The 19,506-nt window shown below is 35.3% G+C and overlaps 1 protein-coding gene across 15 annotated transcripts in view; it reads right to left on the bottom strand.

Annotated features, from left to right (window-relative positions):
* Positions 1 to 19,506, bottom strand: part of CDH18 (cadherin 18) — a 689,972-nt gene that overhangs the window by 179,919 nt on the left and 490,547 nt on the right. The window lies entirely within an intron of this gene.

The raw sequence follows: 19,506 nt of genomic DNA, 5'->3' as shown, positions 1-19,506 counted from the left end.
CATGCAACTAAACGTACAAAAATTAGAACTTTCTTCCAATATTGGCTTTGTTTGAGCATCATAAAGCCGTCACAAGTTAATGTAAACAGAAACACAATTAAACTAACTTTGTTACTAAATTTCATGGGAACCCAACAGAACAAATTCAAAATCTCTGAAGAACCAAACATTGATGTAGAAATTAGATGGGAAAATACTGCAGTGGAAGGAAGCTTATCAACTGTCTTTTGGCTGCAGTTTTGTTTTTTTCCCCTTTATGCTCTTTTCAAATCCATAATAATACTGGAAGCTCAATCACACTTTCTTCTGTACTCATTTAAGTACAGTTTCTCATCAGAATAATGGAAGAATACTTCAAAACTGCTGTATATTAGAAATAAGCAGAAAGGATATGTTTTCCATTGCTATTGTGCAGTTCAGGACAGTGGGTTATGCTGAAGTGCAAGAACTCCAGTCTCCTGTGGCCGGACAGTAGTTAAAAAACAAACTCTATATGGTATTTTCCACTGAGGGAAGATATTTTTAGACATTCAGTATTACCCTGCTTCTTATCTCCCTATCAGTGTAATCTCCCCTCAACACCCACAAAGACCAAGTTTCACATCCCATCTCAGAACACATTCATACAAAATGATGTATTACTACCTTCTTCAAGTACAAATGTGATTTAATAGGAATTTTTCACACTTATACATTGTATGAAGTCTACGTTATGCCAGGGACAGAATCCAGACATTCTGGGTGTCACATTTGCTTCTAACTATATACTTCCTTGGTTTCCTTGCCTTTTTGCATTCTTTCCCAATTCTTGCTAGAAATCAGGTTTTGCCTTGAGGCATGTGATTTCTTTCTAAAGATGTCTATATCTACAGATGAGCTATTTAAACAGATTAGTCATTGTTATACTTCAGATGTACATTAAAATTAAGGAGTACCTCACAAAATAATAAGGGTGCCGTTTTATCCATTCAAGTTATTATTTTTCTTCCCTTTGTTTCCACCTCAGGAAATACCAGTTCATAAGACTATAAAACAGTGCATGCGTTAAAAATGGTATATAAAGTGCACTGAGATTTATAAGAATGGCATATCTAAAATGTATCTGAAAACATTATTACTGAATTTTCCTTTACAAAAACTGTGGGGATGGTGGTGGTGAGAAATTCTTTCCTTATAAAAGAGTAAATCTAAATGACTGCAGAAGATACCAACAAATTAGGATTTATTATACAGAACTTTGTTTCTCCTCCCTGTCAGCAGTCATCCATAGGAAAAAATAAGCAAATACCAACATGGAGCCTGTAAACTGTGTTATTTCATAGTCTAGGTAATATATGACCTAGAACAAAAAGAAAAAAGTGACAAACTATGAATGGCTTCTTAATCTCAAAAATATCTGTTCTTCTTAGCATTAACATTAACCAGAAGGCATTAAATTTACATTTGGTCAAAACCACTATATTACTCAACTCAATTCAGAGGTTAACTGTTAAACACCTGCCCCCAAAATTAAAATTCTAAAAATTATTTATTCTGAACAAATATTTTCTAAAATAATAGTAATAATATAAATAACAAAAAAGAAAGATTACATTGGCATCTACTTCCTGTTATAATCATGCTTAGAAGTTCAGGTCTCAAGTGTTCCTGAACTGTGTGTGAAGCCTGGAGAACAATTACCACTATGACAAATTCAACAATTAAAACAGGAAGGACTTTTAATGAAGATTCTTTGAAGTGTTTTCACTCTGGTAAACATCTTTGAAAAACAAAGCCTAATTAATGCTCAGCACAAAGGTCCTCATTCTTACTTGCTCAGAACCCTCCTACTAAAGGTGTAGTATAAACATTCATTAAAAACCTGACACACACACACACACCCAAAGAAACAGCAAATCTGCCACGAAGACAGCAAAGCTTGTTTACAGGGGGTAGTACACGTGCACAGAACCTTGAACACAGAAGACAGAGTAAAGCAAAGAACAGACAAGCCTGAACTGTGACTGACCGAAAAAAAAAAGGAATTAACTTCCTGAAATCCCTTAAATTGTTGCCGTAAGCTAACATACTGAGATGCTGAGAGCTCAATGCTCTTGTCTGCAGCTTCAGATTAAGTGACCTGCTCAATGTTTTTTGTTATAATGACGTATGTAACTGCAGTAGACTTGTCTTATTGTTGTCTCCTGAGAGCCCTCATGAAAACGAGTTGTGCATCTTGAGAGACTAAGTTAAAATTTAAATAAATAATTAAATAAGAGGAGGTGGGAAAGTTCCACCCGCATTGCTGGGAATCATTACAATGGAGTAGTTACTGCTTAGTGTGGCAGACGCTCACTATAATGAATTCCCAGGAAACCAGTATGAGCACAGTGATGCAAAATGTGTATGCTTCACCATCATGAGGAGGTTCACCCTTAGGAGCAGAGACTTCTCCTGAATCTCAGTGTCCCCCATCTCCCGTAATCAAATTGACCACATTTGAATTCATCTGAATGAGTCAGTTTTGCAGATGCACATTCAGCACAGCTCTCTTCATCTTTTGTCACATCCCTCAGGGACCCTTTTCATTCCCACAGTGACAGAGTGACAAATAGTTATAGAACTTGTAATAAATTAAATTTCTTGTATACTTTTTGACTTCTCCCTCTGCCCTCTAGACTTCCTCCCTGTCAGAACAAATTCTTGCATTATCAAAATCCCACCAGCTTCAAATCAACGTCATTGTTTAGATATAAGTGACCAGGCAAGAATATATTTATTTCTTTCTGCATTCCCTGTGCTTAGTCTATTGCCAATGTTCAAGTTCCTTCAGCACTGCAGAAATAATGGTGTATTGACCTGGAGACCAAAGACAGAATAATGGGCTAGTATCAGAAAGAAAAATTGGATGTTATTTTTTGTTTTATCCTTCTGAAGAATAGGTTCATAGATTGCCAAAAGAATATACAGTACTCCTGAGGATTTCTGGTAATTGGCAGAAAACAGTGAAATTTCTGGGTAGATGAAGGCAAATGGTTCATCTACAGTTGGTCTCTCGTCTCTTTTCCCAGGGCTGGTAGAGCTGATCTACGGAACCTCACATGAAAAAATCAGGCACCATGAATTTCTCAGCTTGTGCAATACAGATGTTATATATAATCTTCAGTGCTTTTTAACAGTGCCTTCTGCACATGCTAGTCAATCTGACAAAATGTTGTGGTTTAACCCCAGCTTCCCACTAAGCACCACACAGCCACTTGCTCACTCCCTCCACGTTGGGATGGGAGAGACAATCTGAAGAGTGTAAGTGAAAAAACTCATGGGTTGATGCAACAGCAGTAATAAGAGAAGCAAAAGCCACGCGTGCAAGCAAAGCAACACAAGGAATTCATTCACTGCTTCCCATGGGCAGGCAGGTGTTCAGCCACCCCCAGGAAAACAGGGCTCCATCACCCATAATGGTTACTTGGGAAGAAAAATGCCATAACTCCAAATGTCCCCCCTTTCTTATTCTTCCCCCAGCTTTATATGCTGAGCACGACATTACACAGTATGGAATATCCCTTTGGTCACTTGGCATCAGCTGTCCCAGCTGTGTCCCTTACCAGCTTCTTGTGCAACACCAGCCTACTTGGTAGTGGGGTGGGGTGAGTTGCAGAAAAGGTCTTGATGCTGTATATTACTCAGCAATAGTGAAAATAACCCAGTGTTAAAAACACTAGTTACTATGAATAAAATTAACTATCCCAGCCAAAACCAGCACACAAAAGTAGTGTCAAAACTGTTTTGGAAAGCATTTAAAATCTGTCTTACATGTTGTTGCCTTGCCCCTTTATTGTACTTATATCGTAGCTATGTGTGAGACTAAAAACAAACAAAAAAATAAATAAAGTGTTCTTAAAATAGTTTAATAGCAACTTCAATAACTAGAAATGTTTTGACACTATAGATCTGTATTGACAGATCTTACAGAAGTGGTAAAATGGACTACTTTTCCATTTCAACAGCATAAGGAAATTTCCTTTAATTTGTAAGATAACTGCATGAGATACTGAACTCCCAAATTATTGCTGATTTTATATGTCAGTATATTTCAATTCAGAAAGCTATTCTTTATCATCCTGGAACTCATTCAGTTTCCTATAGAAACAGAGAAAAAAAAAAAAGCATTGGATATCTCTGGCCTCGCCTCTAAGCCAACAAACCCAGCTGATGACTGTATAATGTCAAGGGATGTTCTTTCTTGTACCTCTTCCACACTTACACACAGTGTTTTGGTGAAGACCACTTCTAATCACCAAAACCCCCAAAATGTCTACGCTAATCTGTTATTTATTTTTATTATTATATCTGACTGTTATTTCACCTAGTGCATTTTACATAAACTCCCTTTTACAAAATAAATCAAAATAACCACAAAAGAAAGCCTCCTTGAAAAATAAAGCTTGTTCTTTCATATAAGCCAACAGAAATTCTGTTGTGGGGAGAAGGGCGGGGGGAGGAGTGAGAAAATAAAAAGAGATCAAAAACCAATAAAGCAATGAGACATAAAGAGAAATAACAGAAGAAAATATAGAATAGGATACAACAAAGAAACTGAAAAGTCACTGAAAAAATTTGAGATAGAGAAGCAAGTTGAAAGGTTCAAGTGGAAACAGATGAAGCTGTTAAAGCTAATATGTGAAGCTATCAGGGATTATATTTACACGTGTCTGTGTGTAAAAAAACAGCAGTACAATTTCTGTGAAATGTAAGAAACCCAGTTAATACAGTTGAAGATAAGGACTGCTGACATAAAGAAAACATCAAGTGAAAACAAAAATCATGAAACAAAATTAAACATAAAATATATGTAGTAGGTACGCTGAAATTGTCAAGGGAAGTGCAAACCTCGTATTTATTTCCCTGCACTTTTAACCTTTCATATACAAAAGGCTCGCTCAGTTTCCACATTTTCACATACAACTACAGATCAGGTCAACTGATGACACATGTGATTCAGAAAACATATACAATATAAAGTAACATAAGAGTATAAAGACAACTGCATAGGCTTAATGACTACACAATGTTATACAGTATGTGTGAAAAGCTGTAGTATTCTTACATTCAATTTACAATCAGAGAAACACATTCTGTAAAACTGATTCCTTTGATGAGTATACTACTCTTGCTGAGACTGCCCCCCCCCCAAAAAAAAAAATCAAAGAAAAGGAAAAGAAATGCACTCCTTTCCTTTTTTCTTTCTTCTCCCCCTTTACCACCTACACGTAAAGGAACAGTCATCCTAAAAGCCAATGAAGAAGCAAAAACCAGCAATTTATCCTGGGATATTATTAAGGAAAAGAAACTCACACATTCTGGGACATTCTAAAACAGCAAAAAAACAAATTCCCGACAAATATTTTATTTGGAAAAGCAAGTTAGCTGGTCCTCTGGAAAGTAACTTACTATATACTACATAACATAAAGACAGTTTGACACCACAGATATGGGTTTTACATGCTCTAATGTTGTAATTAGATACCCAAAATTAGTAATTTTACCTTTAAAAATCAAGTGGGGAGAGTAATTTACTAGTTCCAGGAAAGGTAGTGTTTAGCTGCAGAGTTAGCATTAAATAATTTTAAATTCATAAAATTATTTCAGATAGTAGTGTGTGATGACTTTTTCAATAGTATCCTGACTGACAGACATGCGTCAAACGATCCCTGTTTATGAGGCTGCATTCCTCCTAGTGGCTTGGAGTTCCAGGGTCAGAATTAATTCTACAGTTTGTATCACATAAGGTTTCTTCATAAATGCTCATAATCCAGGTTACTTTTTAAAACTAAGAATGTCCCTTTTTCTTTCTTCAGTTCTTCCATTCAAGGCAGATATTATTTCAAATTTTCCTCTTACCCTCAGTGATATATTTAATGAGGTTTATTGCTAATTTTATTAACACTTCTGTCTTACTGACCCAACCCAACACTCAGTAGCTTTTAAGTCACAGAAACCAATATACTATTGTTGTTCTGTAAAGATCACAACGCAATATAGCTTAGCCATCCCTTTGCGTTAATAGCTACTATGTTCTTTGTTTTAAATTCATATTTCAGAGGCTTAACTGAAAGTCTGTGGTTTTGTTCTTATTTCTATTATAGGTTTAGATAGTTTGTAACTAAACCTTCAACACAGCACAAGTATGGACTCTTCTTTATTTCTTGCACAACAGATTTGTCTGATCTTTTCCTTTGTATATATAATATATTGTGTTATTAATATTATATATATATAGACTGCAAAAGGAAGAAGATAAAGCCAGAGATGACTTCTTATCCAGCATTAACACACTGACATTTCTCATTTTCTTTTTTAGTTCTATGTTGTCAAGATGGAATAAAAAATTTCAGAACCTTCCTTTAAAATCCTAGTAATAGCCCTAAAAATTAGCCGGTATTTGTTTGAATCAACTTCTAGATAAAAGTTCATTTTCATTTTTCCTTGACTTTTATCTCCAGCATTAAAGCAGTTCAGAATACAGACTCCTTGTTAGCTTAACAGGCCTTAACAAGTTACTTTGCTGCTAGAATAGTTACATCATTTAAAACAGCTGGGGTCATAAAATAGAGTAGGCATCGTATGAATAAAAGCCTCTGAGATTATTTATAGAAGAGACTCCACATTCCTTACAGAAGACATGTGAACTGTAATTTAGGTTGTGTTACAAAGCAAGTTGGAAGGAAAGCCTAGCAGCACCTGCAATTAAAAGAGAACAGAAATGCTGAGCTAGCACGAGGAGCCCTGGGCAGAACTACTTCCTGGTAACACCTTGGTTAAAGTAGATTAGTCATGTGTTGTATCTAGATGGGCTTCTCCAGAGGAAAAAAAAACCACCAAAAACCACAACAAAACAACAAAACCACTGGAAGCCTACCTAACAGCACCATGAGGATGAACGGAGAGTGTGAAAAGCTGAAACAGCCTTAGGAGACAGTCAGAGGAAATATTCAAAAGGTTTTAATGCTGCTTACAGCAAAAGAAACTCCTGAACAGTTATTGGACTGGCACCTGCTTTATCATTCCTTTTTTTTTTGTTGTTTTTTTTTTTTGTTTGGTTTTTTTTTGGTTTTTTTTTGTTTTTTTTTTTTTTTAATTAATAAACAAGACTGTCAAGGCTGTCTTGTACCAAGGTCCAAAAAGTAGCAGCTTTAACAGGAGTTCTTGACTTGTCAAAGAATTTATAAAAGTAATGTGGACTAGTGATCAGGATACTCTCTTCTGATCCTATGTGTAGCTTATCGCTAAACGCAAGCTTTAATGGATCTCTTGAAGGACAACATCAACTGAAGCACCACTCATAAAGAGTAATAATTACCCATGTTACATATAGGCAACTAATCCAGCACATGATAATGCCAAAGGAGACACTGATTCCACGCGACCCAAATAAGGGATCCTAGGCACACTGACACCCAGCATGATATGAAAATAAGGATAAGCTTTTTAATTATTTTTAAAGTGTTTTTCAAAGAGGTTTTTTTTGGTTTTGTTTTAATCAACAACAAGTTAAAAATATGAGGGTGTCCAATCCTTTATATATATAAAAATAAATATCAATTTTTACATACAAACCACCAATGCCCCACAACAAAACCCTGTCGGTCCTTGAAATTCCCATCAGAAAATAGGTTTTCATTGCCAGGCTACAAACAGGCAGGTCGCATAAGATCCTCACCTCCAATGTTATGCTAGAAATACATTAGAACTACTATGGAATTCAAGTCTTATTGTCATAACACGATTTTTGAAAGTGTGTCTAATTGATGCTGTGGTTAGATGTGCAAGATGAGCTATGATGTGCTATGCTGCCTTTAGCAATAAATAGCTCCAGCGAGCAGTTAACTGTAGAGATTATTTAAAAAGATGCATTGATTTTAGAAAAGATATTGAAGAGAGTTATTAGAAGACATTCTTATATTCATGAATGAGTACAGTAAACTATTAAACACTACAAAGCCATGGATTTGTTATCCTGTTGAAAAAGAGTACAAGTCAGTCAAGAAATATATGATCTTCCCTGAACAAAGGGAAATCTGCGAAGTTTGCAAACAAAACAGAAGAGGTACTTAAATTGCAAGCAGCACTATATGTAGATAGGAAATTAATGCTACAATGAACAGTTAGTGAAAATACAACATTAAGACAAAATAAAGGGATTCAAAGCCTGCCCTCAGTTGTCACACAAAACTGTTTTGTATAGAATAAGCAGGCACACAATAACATCAGGATAACAGAAGTGCTCTGCCATAATCAACAACTGAAGAAATATTTATTGCAACTATACCCCTATGATTTGCATAGAGCATGACTGTCAGAACCATGACAAAATAAAACCACAATTAATCAGATAAAATCCAGCCACTGTTTCTGTAACTGTAATTGCACAAACAGCCATGCTAGCCATTACCTGCTGTGAAAGGAACAACCGTGAAACAGACAGATGATTCATAAATCTGAGTCACGTCTCTCTTTTCCTCAACCAGAGACCAAACCATGTACATTTATACCTGAAGTCCATGCAGCTAGTCAAGGATAATACAGATATGTAAGACAGTACAAAGGTCCTTTTACATTCCCAGAGTAGCAAAGACTTTCCTTCTGTGCTGTTTCTCTTCACAAGGAACTTGCTAGCAGAATAAAGATTTCAGTAATTTCCTGAGTCATTCCTACCATTTATAAAGGTCAGGTCCCAATCAGGGAACAAAGCAAATACATGAGTATCTGATGAGCAATTACCCAGTTTAAATAGGAGGAACCTGCAACAGCCCCCTTGTGTATAATCCATAGGTACTGTTTATCCTAACAAATTATTTCTCAAAAATGAATAGCAAGAGATCCTCTGAGTGGTATGGTAGCATCCCAAATGACTGGTAAAAAGTAAAAAAAAGGGAAGGGAGGTCCAATGTAGAAACTAAATGCTTAAGAATGGCATTTGCCTCCCATAGTTTGCTACCAACCCAGTACTGTATTTGAAACTCCTTATAATAATGTACAACGTAAATTCATTGATTATATTATTGTTATGAAAATTTTGACAATACATAATGTAAAATATATATATGTTCCTTAGGTTAGAAGGGTGATAAATATGTTATTGAGTACATAAACTTATATCTCAGTGTTTTAAAGAAAAATATAAAACCTTACTGTTACGTAAAGAAAAACAAACCTTACTGTGTATGCTAGAAATTTGAAAACATTGTTTTTCCAGTGTTTCAAGAGCAGTAAGAAAGTATGCCTAGAATGTGATCTATTTCAATATAGAAAATAACTAAACTACATTTTTATTGGTAAATCTTTCTTTTCATTTTGAATCAAAACATAATTTGTCACCATTGTTTCTAAGATGATCTTTTTTTAAAAAAATCTACTTCACAAGATAGAAAGAAAAACAGATCTTTTGTTCCATTTTTAATGTAGCAGCATTACTGAAATAATGAAGGAAAACTGAGACAAGGTAGATAACCCACTTCAATAAAAATAAAACATTTCTTTAAATAAAATGGTTTAGCGTTTAAAATCAGCTAGGTTTCAAAGCAAAGATAATTTTAATTTAAAAATATTTAAATAGCATATGTAAAGAACGTTGAGTAATTTTTCTCATTGAAACAACCCTTCTATAAAGTTTTGCTTTTCACAAACTGAAACATTGCAGTTAAATAAATTCTTGACTGAAATTTCCCAATAATCTCTTCATGCAATGCATGCAACTTAACAGATTTTTTTCCTCAAATAGTAAACATGCTGAGATTTTACTTATCACTGTCCATGATGATTATGTCTGACTCAGCTTATTTTCTGTATGCTGGATTCAAAACCCCAGTACCCACTATGCGCATTGCAAAATTCCAAGTTCAGCAAAGATAAGCTTTTAACTCTTAAAGTTCAGTGGCACTCAGCACCAACTACTTTCCTCAGTAAGAGAGCACCTTGCGTATCTTTTAATTTTAAAATCTATATTAATATGGTTTGAAGTTATAAATGTTCTAGGACCAAAACCCCACAATAATAACATGGGGAAAAAAGTTCCTTAATTACAGCAATATACAAAAAGAGGAATTTATGAAAAAATATTTCAGTGTTCAGAATGCTTTTTATGGACTTCAGGTTTTGAGAAATCAGCATTAAGATGTCAAATAGAGCCCAAACTTTGACAGGTGAGACCATCTTTTTGGGTCAGTTACTGGCAAAATAATAAAAGATATGAAGATCTTTTCTCTTGTTCTATAAAAAGAATAAACAGTTACCTGATTTCTATTTAGAGTCCAAATTTGTTTTCAGCACTATGTGAAACCAAAGTAAATTGTTCCTGGCTTCAGTGAAAGTGGCATGAAGACTTTATTTACCTGTTTTAAAACATACTGACACAAACCATATGTGTAATGTCACAAAACCTTAAAACAGGTTGGGAAGGACCTTTGGGCGTCACCTAGAGCAACGCACTGCTCAAAGCAGGGTAAGCTTCTAGGCTGGACATGACTATTTAGCTACAGAGAAGTTTGTGAGGAAGAGGATGCATGCACTGGCCTGCAGTTAAGCTAACTGAACAGCTCAGAAACCACCAGATATGACAAAACTTGCTGGACGCAACAAATAACAACATAAGAAGTTACAGTCAGAGCCATGAGGAATGCCTGGATTTCAGAGAGACTGATGTGAGAAGAGCTAAACTTCACAGAGCATTCTGGAAGAATATGGGAGCCTCTTTCGGAGAGTCAAGGTCCGTACTGCCTAGGTAATTATTTCAGTAATACGTTTTTAAAGTTGAGACTACCTAGGAAACACTAACAAAAATACTGAGTTTGGGTGCACTTGTAGAAAGACAAATAAGGAAAAGGGAATTATGAGCAAGTTGTTTATTTGGGAAGGGACATGAAGATGGCAAAATGGAAGAACCTGAAAGAGGGAAAGGAGCAGGGGGGGCATATCAAAGGCAGCAAAAGTATGTGATCAATGTTATTTGGAGGTCTCTGTAGAGCAGCCCAGTACCTCACTGCTGACACTTGGAGCACGGCAATAACCATGGTTTTTGCACTGTGTTTGTGTCTGACTTGCTTCAGCAGTCAGAGGGAGAGGGCATGTCTTCCCGGGAGCTGCTGAGGGAGACCTGGTTGCTCTTCTCCTTGGAACAATGGAGGATTCCCTGCAGGGTACCACCTAACAACTTTGCTCTCTCAGGTCTCCTATAACACACATCAGGGGCTCTCTCTTCATTTTAGACCTCCACAGATTCTGCTACACTTTCAGCAGGCCTAGCTTATTTTTTTATTAGAAATCTATAATTAAGTGGTACCAGTTCCGTTAATCCCTACTCATTATTTCACAGGTGTATGAAGTGAATCAACTCCTGCAACTGCTGAATCAGGTTGTTCCTTGGATCTATATCTACAGTTCAAATAAAAAAGGAATCATGCAAGTCACAAAAAACCTAATAAAAGAAAATCCTTTTCAGAAGTATAACTATCACGCAGAAATCCAACACTAAAGAATAGGAATAATTTTAAATGACACAAAGGTGAATACGAGCTCTGTTCAATGGTCACTGGCAGTTCTAGTATTCCTTTTATGAAGCTATAAAAATCAATACAATAATTAAAGAGAAAAGGAGACATACATATATATTGAGGCTAAATTTGAAGTCTGTATTTAAAAATATGCCTTTTCACATCACACATTAACTGAGATCTCCTTAAGTTTTTTATTTTTCCTGGAACATTACTTCTGCCAAACATACTATAACTACTGTCAACCACACAGCATTGCTGCGAGTATCTTGCTTTCTTAACATTTCCCTAAAAATTATTTTCTTCTACACAGTACCAGCTAGATTTGTCTCTGGCTGCACACATCCTTTCATTGCGTTTAACTTTCTCTTGAACTATTTGAACTATCTTGAAACATAAATACTGAGCATAACTTTTTAGTTATTATTTCTTAAATCTTATCTTCCTCTCTTTTCTCATTCTTCCAGTATTAAACCACCAGGCTTCTCCGTTTACCACCTCCATCAGTAAGTGTATCTGGCTCCATTATAGATGGAGTTATTCATAATTCTTCAAATGGAATGTCACAGCCTCCTTGTAGATCTCTGTAGTGTGCTACCAGTTAAATGCAAACAATGTAACTTAGAAACTCATTTTACAAACTTTCCACAAGTCAGAATTGATATACAAAACTGTCACATAAATTGCAAAGGCAGCTTTGTTCAGACGGATGAATGAAGGGGATACAGATAAAAATGCAAGTGTTTGTGGGTATGTAAACAGGAAGTGTCTGCCTCTAAGTAACAAACAAATGAAAAAGAAAATTAGTGTAATTTGGTGTTGGAATTTTCTATGGATAATTACTGTCGCAAATACAGAAATATGAGAGACACCTCCTTTTGTTATCTTGGCAAGAAAGAAGTCTCTAATAATTAGAAAAATACCAAATGTCTTACAGAATGCTGTCTGAACAGATGAGTAAATGCAATTCTGCATATCAATTTTTAAATGTTCTTTTACTTTGAAAGAAATCACAGCTTTGTTTTTAGTAATATGCATTTTTATTGTCATTTTGTAGTAGAAATGAACACAAGCATCAAGCATTTACTCTTACTTTTCACCCTAGGAGCAAGCTAGACTAGTGGAATGGATTTTTTCCCCAATATGTTATTTTGAAGATCTTTCTTATGTTGGAGGGTTCTCCAAATCCAGATAACTAGTTTTTCTACATTGTGAGACATCAACATGAAAATGTAATGTTTTGTACTACACTAGAAACCACTTTAGTATCTTCCATCATATTGAAATTATATTGAAAATTTCCAAAATATCCCGAAAAAACATTTTCCTAAATTTTTGTTGCTGTATTGCAAATTCAGAAAGGAATGACATAATCAATTCATGTGAAATGCAAACAGAAGAGTTAAATGAAAGAGATCTCAAAGTGAGATTTGAAAAGACATGCAAGTGACTGTGCTATTTGACATGATTTCTTAGGACAGTGTATTTAAATGGGTATGAATGGCTACATTAGAACTCCATCCCAGTCTTCCAATTAATATATACTTTCAGACTTATCCTTTCTGCTATTATAATAGCAAAACATCCTTAATGTCTGCTTAGATACTTTGAAGTCCTCCTGCCTGTGATCACTCCTTCTTTATTCATTTAGTAAATCCATCCCGTATTTTTCAGAAATTTACACAAGCATAATCCAGGACCAAATAATCCATAAGTAAAAAAATCCCACAAATCCACTGAAATCAACAGGAAAACAGTGACTTTAAAGAAAATGCAACTAATTTAGTTCATTGCCGCTAATATTTTTGTAGTTCTAAAGTTTATTTTTTCTAATTAAAGACTAAAACATATAGCTACAAGAAGATTAAAGAAATATTTTTTTTCTTTTTAAAAATACTCTGATTTTTGAAGGCTGTGTAAACACAGACACACACACACTCCACATACATGTATGTATAATTACGATCTACCTATGTGAACAAAATCTTTTAAAGCTCCCACTTCTCACTAGCTACACCAGTCTGTTATAATGTGTAGCTAAAAATTCCCTGATTAATTTTTGCTCACTTTTGCATTTCCATTGCTCTAAGTTATGAGGAAAAAAATCAATCATTAAAACTCAATCGGTAAATAAAACCGAATAAAATCCAATCATTAAAAAATCTTTATAGGCACAATTGATGAATTTCAGTTCAACAGCTGAACTGATTGTAACTGAGTATTTCTTTAAGATTACCTTTTTTTCTAACAAAAAGTAAAAATACTCCTACATGCACGCTTATTTGCACTGTGTGTGTATATGTGTGTATATATATAAATATATATATATATGCATTTTTTTCTTTCCTTTCCTTAGGGGAGGGGAATGGGTACAAAGAATGAGTGGAATATTTTTGCATCTTGAGAAAATCTGTTACATAGCATGGTATTTGAAAAACAGATTAAAACAAACAAACAAACAAACAGCATACTTTGGTAAATAGCGATGTCTAACTAGCAGTGGAAGTCAATACCGAAGATGGTAGATGAAGAAGATAGTAACATGTTCTTTTGCTGTTGATACTATCTGATATCTTGGTTTTTCCAACAGCTACACATTTCACGATCACTTTGCAAAGCAGTAGTTTGTCACAAAAGGACACCGAAACACACAGTATTTCATTAAATTAATTCATGAATGTGAGCATTTAAAAGTAATTTTTAAGAAATGAATTGTGTGCTACAACTAAAACACACAAAGTCATCTTCATTCTCACTCATCTTTTCAAAGACATATTTCCTTGCTTTTATTTCAGTTTGTTCTTTATTGTTTTTCCTAAGCTGCTTTTCTGAGGAAGAGATCCTGTCCTTCAATTCAACCAAGGTAGTCTTTTGTACCTTTTATGCTACTCCTCCATCATTTTTGTCTCGACATAAATCACTTCAATGTTCTTCCTTGAACAGTGCTCCATTATTCTAGAAATGTGAGTGTATATGATTTTTAATTTGAACTGAAGTTGAACACATAATGAAAACCTTACTATTGGTCTTAAGATAAATTCAGGTTTTATATAGCTGACAATTTTCATGTACTAGTTTGTATGAAGATTTAAATAGTGAAAAGTGTTAAATCCATTAATTCTGCCAAATTGCCATAGACTTTGTATATGCAACTTTATTGCACTCTTGTGAAAATTTTAGCTTCTATTCTTGTCCAAGCAACTTCACAGGAACAGATAAGCAGGTAGATAAATTGAGATTTAATGTTCAAGCCATAACACCAGCAAATCCTCAGAAACAGAAGGAGAAGGAGAATCAAGGTTAATCATTGGGATCACATCTTAGGTTCTGATTGTGAAAACAAAAAAAGACTTACTTAACTTTAAGCCTATTAATGAAAAGCTCATTCACATTAATGGGATTGTCTGATTAAAACTAAGCTTAAAACTGAACTTTTTAAAGATTGGGTCATTGGTGTTTTAATGCAAGAGCTGAAAGAAAAGCTTTTGTAGAGAATTAACATTATATACTTACACACTCCAAGACAATTTAAGAATGCAGCATTCACTTTCAAAATGCATTTGTCTTCCATTAACACATTAATAATAGTCTAAGGGCAAGTGAAACATTGTAAGACTGTTTTTATCTTGTTCATAAATAAGAGGCTTGGTATGTGATACTAGGCTTTCTACTGTGGGTTCAAGGTCTTCAAGAAATCAGTCACAGTATGCTAATGAAAAAAAAACCCAAAACTGGATTCTTTGCACCCAGAGGGCAGCTCAAACTGTAACTTACATGTTTTCTGGAGCTTAGCTTTGTTTCTGTAAATGAGCAGGATGAAGGTTTTTCACTTGTCTAGCATCATCAAGACAGTACCACAGTCAGGACTGAACAGCCAGAAAAATTACAGTCTCACTTTAAGAGGGAAAGCATTACACATGAAAGATAAGTTTCCGAGCAAACACTGGTATCTCGGTCTCATTTTGAGCCTTATTTGACAGTGCTTACAACTACAATGTTCCTGGAGCACTCTATTGAAGCCAGCTGTGAAAAGTGCTAGGCTGAGGTACGTAAATGCAACATGTAAACTATCTGTGGACAAGTTATAATTAGTAAGCTACAACTACAAAGGTAGTCATTCGACAGAGTTAGTAGACAGAACATAATTTGATTAGTAATAGAACAATGAGAATGAAATTTAAAATTGTGACAGCTTCCAGATTTTCTTTATAAGGTTTGGAATATCTGCTATGAAAACAATCAAGAGAAATAATACCTCAAAATTGAGACCTATAATTTAATCTCTAACCAACCAATCAAAGTGAGAGTGAAGATTTCACTGGTGGTTGTTCTCTCGCATTTCAGTGTTTCGTGTTTCCTCGCTGCCTATCTGCTACTATTGACGAAAGTAAATTGGTATTTCATTAATAAGAATACATACATTTCCACATATTCTAGCACAGACCTACTACTGATGAAAAGGATTGGGCTGTTGATGAGGCTACTAGCAAACCCTCATCAACCTTTGAGAATTAAAAGTACACAGTTATCAAAATGAACTGCCACGAGCTTCACAAGAGAACAGCAGTATCAAGAAAATAAATTACCCACAGTGATTAGAAAGGCTTAAAAAGCTAATAGAAGTTCATGATCCTGATCTGATGCAAATATAATAGCATTAATGAAGCTTCAGGCCTATTCCTTCTTGGTAGAGAAATTGTTTTCACAGGAGGCTAAAGCAACTTAGCAAATACGAGACTAAGGGGCTACTCCTAGAGGTCTGTCAGGAGCATCTTTAATCTCCAAGTAATGGCTGATAGAACAAAAGCTAGTACAGCAATGATGCTCCATCCCAACCCCCACCCTGGACTGAAGAAACAGCAGTGAAATAGTTTATTTGTTTGTTTGTTTGTTTTCTGATGGGACCTCTCTCTTAAAGGAGCGTGTCCTGGTTTCAGCTGGGGATGGAATTAACTTTCTTCTTAGTAGCTGGTGCAGGGCTGTGTTTTGGCTCTGATGTGAGAACAATGTTGATAGGACATTGATGATTTCAGTTGTTGCTGGGTGATGTTTATACTCAGTCAAGGACTTTTCAGTTCCTTGGGCCCTGCCAGCCAGAGGGCTGGAGGGGCACGAGAAATTGGGAGGGGACACAGCCAGGACAGGTGACCCAAGCTAGGCAAAGGGATGTTCCATACCATGTGACTTCATGCTTGGTATATAAAATGGGGGGGGGGGGGGGGGGTTAGCTGGGGCCTGGGGTTCACTGCTGGGGGACTGGCTGGGCATCGGCCAGCGGGTGGTGAACAGTTGTACTGTGCATCGCTTGTTTTCCTGTCTCACTTTTCCTCTGGATTTTATCCTTTCCCCCACCTTTCCATTATAACTGTTACTATTATTATAATAACCATTTTTATTATTATTATTTCATTTTAATTCTGTTTAAAGTATTAAATTGTTCTTATCTCAACCCTTGAGTTTTACATTCCTTTCTGATTCTCCTCCTCATCCCTCTGGGGGAGGGCAGTGAGCGAGCAGCTGCCTGGGGCTGGGCTGCTGGCCAGGGTTAAACCACAACAGAGAAGAACAAAGCTGGATTTTTTTCATTATTATGAAGTCACCTGCTACACATCATCATGCAGCTTGCTGTAATTTTAAGACTTTCTAAAATGCTGAATTGGTGAGGTGCTGACATTGCTGGAATTATACATGTCTCAGGACTGAACAGAGTCTGTAAAAGATACTTATGTCAGATTTAAGCAACACTGACGCGTGTTTAGTGCTTGTGCATGCTCCTTGCATGATGAAGGGCTCTTATGTGATTATTGTAACAATGCAGATTTCTTATGCATGAAAAGGTAAACAGACACATAAAAAGATACATATACACACAGATGTAACTGTACAGTAAAACCCATCCCATTCAGTGCTTATCCAAAGGTAATGAAAATAAATTAGATTCTTGTAGAATCAACATAGGTCTGAATCAACACTGACGACTTAATAGAGTAATAATATTTTACAGTATTTTCTCTAAATAAAAAAGAGTAAAAAAAAAATCAGTAATCTGTTTTACTTTTCCAAAGAGTTAAATACTCTTTATTCCCCTCTCTAGAGATCCTTCTAATATAAGGCATGAGGTTTAGAAAATAGTAAGTTCTAAGTTTGATAGCAGTACATAGTTTTTGTAACAATTTCCCTAATACTTTCTACAACATTTCATGAAAACAGGTATTACTCACCTCAGTTAATTAAGTCAATAGAGAAGAAATAATAAAAAGGAGTTCAGTATTATAGTATGCTATAATGACATTACTCTTGAAAACACTGGGGAAAAGATTTAAAGGGGAATTATTAATTAAACCGCAGTGTTACCTTTTACAACTGTTTTCGTAATGAATTGTATTGGTCAGTTTCAAATTCAAGCTTTAAACTAATAAAAAGTATGCCACGGTTATTTTTTAGATCTTATCATTCGAATTCTGAATTTTCGTTTACTTTGAAAACATGCAAGAAACAGTTGATATGAATAAGGTGTGTATAATTTAAAGAGAGAGAGAAAGAGAGACAGGAAAACAGTAAACAACCCAAAAAGCCTCTAACATAGCTGCTTCATTGACACTTAACATCTCCAGTTCTTTGGTCTGTACATGGGGAATACATACAAGAACAACTACTTTCTGTAAACAGCAGCTTGCCAGCTCTGACAGCAAAGGGCTCAGCTATATATATTGTATATATACAATAATATACTATATATATATATATATTATATACTCATGATATATACACTGTAAGATAAACAATATACCTTAGATAGCAAATCATTCATATATGCAATCTCCATATCCTACCAAAAACAGCAATTAATTTACTTTATCTAAACGATAAAAACAGTTGCAAAGAACTGATCCATCTCAATAATAGTAGGTTCATAGCATTATCTAGCTGTACTTCTACCATACATCCTATTGTTTTTTGCCATGACCTTTAGTTCTTTTGCCTTACACACATGAAAGAAAAGTAATCTGCAATAAGTAGATTTTGTAAAACCAATTATATAGCTAAATAGAAAAGTCTTGTGTTGTTTTTTGGGGGGTCTGTGCCCCCCCCCCCCCCCCCCCCCCATCTTTTACCCTTCACTATTTTTATTATGTGGGCTGTAACTGATCAAAATCATTGTTTTTATGTAATTAGGTCATATACATACACTGTCTTATTCTAAACACAAGCATTCTAAATACAGGGAAATCTATTTCTGCATTTCTAAAGTCCACTTTCTAAAGGATATCTATTTCTGTTGATAGGAAAAACTAAAATCAGTTCTTCATAACCAAGGTCAGATCCAATAATTTAGAATGAGGAAGTCACAGACAGATGGAGCTCCATCTCACCTACTACAGCTGCTTGGTAATAGCATTGTGGAACTAATGCAGCAGAGACTACTTTTTTTTCTTACTCATTTTTTACTGCATTTTCACCAGAGAGCAAGGAAATGGGACTCCAGGGGAGCTGACTACACACACTAGTAGTAAGACACAGCCCACAAGGCCTCAATCCTTTGATATGTACCAAAATAAATGACTGAAGGCCAAAAATTTATGAGACAGTTGTGCTTTATTTTGACACTCAATCATAAAATCCAGCACGTCGGAAACGTACATGCCAGAATAACATCAAGCACCAGAATAACATCAACACACAATAACAACAGCTCATATTAATTTACCAATATTTCTTAAATAAACACTGACAGTTACATACTAGTGGTATCAATATACTCCCACTTTGCACAGTTACCAACCATCAGAACAAGTGTTCATCACTGATTTAACACGTTCAAAAACCATGAACCTTCTCATATGCATGTGCAAGGCCCCAGATAGCTAATGCCAAAGTAATCTTTCCTTATCCCTGACACAAGCTCACTAAAACGTGTTGTAGTTCTGTGCTTAAAAGAAGTATCTTTCTGGAAATACATGAGGAAACAATCTACAGA

This window comes from Falco punctatus (genome assembly GCF_963210335.1).
Source record: "Falco punctatus genome assembly, chromosome: 3".
NCBI lineage: Eukaryota > Metazoa > Chordata > Aves > Falconiformes > Falconidae > Falco > Falco punctatus.
Note: the sequence above shows the minus strand (reverse complement) of the source record. Positions and strands in the feature narration are given on the sequence as shown.